We start from the raw sequence: 3,003 nt of genomic DNA on the forward strand, positions 1-3,003 counted from the left end.
AATTCAAATTTTAATTTAATCACTTAAGAAAGTTGGCAGTGGTTTGCTCAAGTCAACAAAGGGCAAGCTTTTTATGTAGTCAGAAGAACCAATAAACCATTGTGTACAAACCAACATACTCTAATACAACCACTATCAAAATTTGATGCAGTTAAAACAAGAGCTGTCTCCATCGAAGACATATGCCCCCAAAAACGCTTTTTGAAACCTAAACACAGATTTCGAAACCTAAATGCGAAACCTAAGTTCAAAGTCAAGGTCAAAGGGGTCAAATTTGTGTGCGTATGGAAAGGCCTTGTCCATATACACATGCAAACCAAATATGAAGGTTACATCTGAAGTGACATAGAAGTTATGAGCATGTTTCGAGCGGAAACGCAATTTTTTGATGATTCAAGGGCCGTAACTCAGAAGTGCCTGGGTAAATTTGGCTGATTATCAAACTTAATCTAGATTTTATTGCTTTACACATTTTTATGAAGTTTGGTGAAGATCCGATGACAATTGGTTGAGTTATTGAGCGGAAACGAGAAAAAACAAATTTTACAATGAATCAAGGGCCATAACTCAGGAGTGTGTTGGTCAATTTGGCCGATTATCGAACTTGACCTAGATATTATTGCCTTACACATTTTGATGAAGTTTGAAGAAGATCTGATGACAATTGCTTGACTTATTGAGCGGAAACTAATCCGGACGGACTAACTGACTGACTGTCTGACGGACATTGTGATTTCAATATGCCCCCACAACCTATGTTCTGGGGGCATTAAAACAGCCATTACAAGCTTTCTTGTAAAGCAGTGAAGATTTTCAGCTGATGAAGTTACCATCTACTAGTATTTGTTCGCATTGTGCCATTTGTCTCATTATAGAGCAGGCTTAACTGGTAATGTCAGGTTTCAACATTTGTTTAATTTCTTTAATCAATTTAAACGCACACATGTATAAATGTAATGAACTCAAAAAAACACCTATGTACACATAAAATGGATTTTTATTAAATTAATGTCACATTATTGTAAAATAAACAGAATCACTACTAATGTTCATGGTGTAATGTTGTAAATCCCTCTGAAGCATTCATCGTGATCTAGAAATAGAAAAAAATAATATTTTATTTTCACATTATAGTAAATGGACTAAATGTACTAATGCTCTCAGGGCTGTTTTCTGTTTTTGTGAAGCCGCCCTGGCGGCCCCCCTCCCTCCCCCAATTTTGTAAAAAAAATTGTTGCGAACTGTTTGAAATTGTGAAAAAATAATTCGCAAACATTCTAAAATTGTGAAAATTTGAGTCGTAAACTTATTGAAATTGTGAAAATTTTAGTCTCAAACTTCTTGCAATTATGAAAGTTTGAGTCACAAATTTCCCCAAATTGTGTAAAACGACCATTCTCACAGAAGGTAAAAGCCCTGTACTTGACAAAGAAAGTATTATTTTTTTTAAATAAACATGAAATTTCATGCCTACAAATATTAATGATTTTACAGTTGTCTCTTGAGTGCCAGGGTTATTTGGTAAATTTTGGAAATCATTTAAGTATTGTCTGTTGAGCTTTCTGTTCATCTACCGGGTACTTACTCTTCCTGAGTAAGCAGGTCTATAAGTCCCAATTGCTCATACTTATGCCAGTAACTTAAAACTCCCCCACTTGTATCAGAGAAAGGGAAAGACAGGCCTTAAGAACTAATTTCCATTAAGGGCACGGCAAAAGTTTAATAGAAAAGTCGTTATAATGTAAATTGTCAGTTTTTCATTGAAATCTGATGTTTAAAAAATCATTAAAAAAATACCTTTTAACCAATAAAGTTGATGACGACTAAATGCAACACCAGGTTTGCAAATACAAAGTCTGCAAAGGCCCTTTCTGGACTAATGCCAGTGAAATCTGTTTTATTCTGTGGATTGACTTGGAGCCGCAAACAAACTGAAACATACAAACATAGTAAGCAAATAATTGTGTTTCATTTTGTCTTACTGTGACATAATACTTCTTGAAGTGTTCACTAAATTAAAACAAAAACAACAAAAGTAACATGATATAATCTTGCTTCAAACGAAGCCAAACATTAAGAATGTTAGTGAAAGCAGCATGCTACACAAACTTATTCAAACAAGTTTAACAAACCAACCAAATGCCCAACAGAGTGAGTCCTACATTCCACAGAATATGTTTTTGTATTGAAACACAGTGAAAGTAAAATATAAAATATCTGAATTTAAATTCATACATTTTGCTGTAACAAACATGTGCACTTTAGGAAATAGAATATGTTACATGTACTATGCCAATAAAAGTAAAATAGTATCTGAATAATATAGCCATAGTTGAGCCCGAAGAAAATGCTTTTTTTTTCAAATTTTTAACTTTATATTCGACAAACCATAAACCTTAACTTTACACAGAAGACAGTTGTCACTGTATTGTTCTGGGAAGAAATTAAGAATTTGAACAAGAAATTAATTGGTTAGTGAAAATTTATTACAAAGTTTACTTTTACATTGGTTCATCAAGTATTTAACCAATCAAACATTAAATTTAATTGAAAAACACTAAAATCACTAAATGAATCATGATGCTGCATTTCATTTACAGCAGAACAAATTTCCACATTGACTGTATTTTTTTAAAAGTCAGTTTCTATTTCTTTCAGTTTTTATGCATTGTTAACACTGAACAGAAACATTGTCCATGCCAAGACAGGTATTTTTCGCGGTTTTACACCCTTTATTACTTTTATTTATTGTTAAAATGCCACGGACTTTCCAGCCATATCAGCAAGACAGTGATAAGCGTTTATATCGTATTAATATTCGCTCTATATCTGGACGTAACTCGCTGCTTAATTTCTTCACTTAGGTCACAAAATTACAGCTCTAGCTATGAAAATTGGCAGCGACTTAAGTCGCGATAAAGAGCGAATATAAATAGGAAAAAATGCTTATCAATTTCTTGCTACTATGGCTGGAAAGTGAGCGACATTTAAAACAAGACTATT

Source organism: Dreissena polymorpha, chromosome 14 (genome assembly GCF_020536995.1).
Source record: "Dreissena polymorpha isolate Duluth1 chromosome 14, UMN_Dpol_1.0, whole genome shotgun sequence".
NCBI classification, from domain to species: domain Eukaryota; kingdom Metazoa; phylum Mollusca; class Bivalvia; order Myida; family Dreissenidae; genus Dreissena; species Dreissena polymorpha.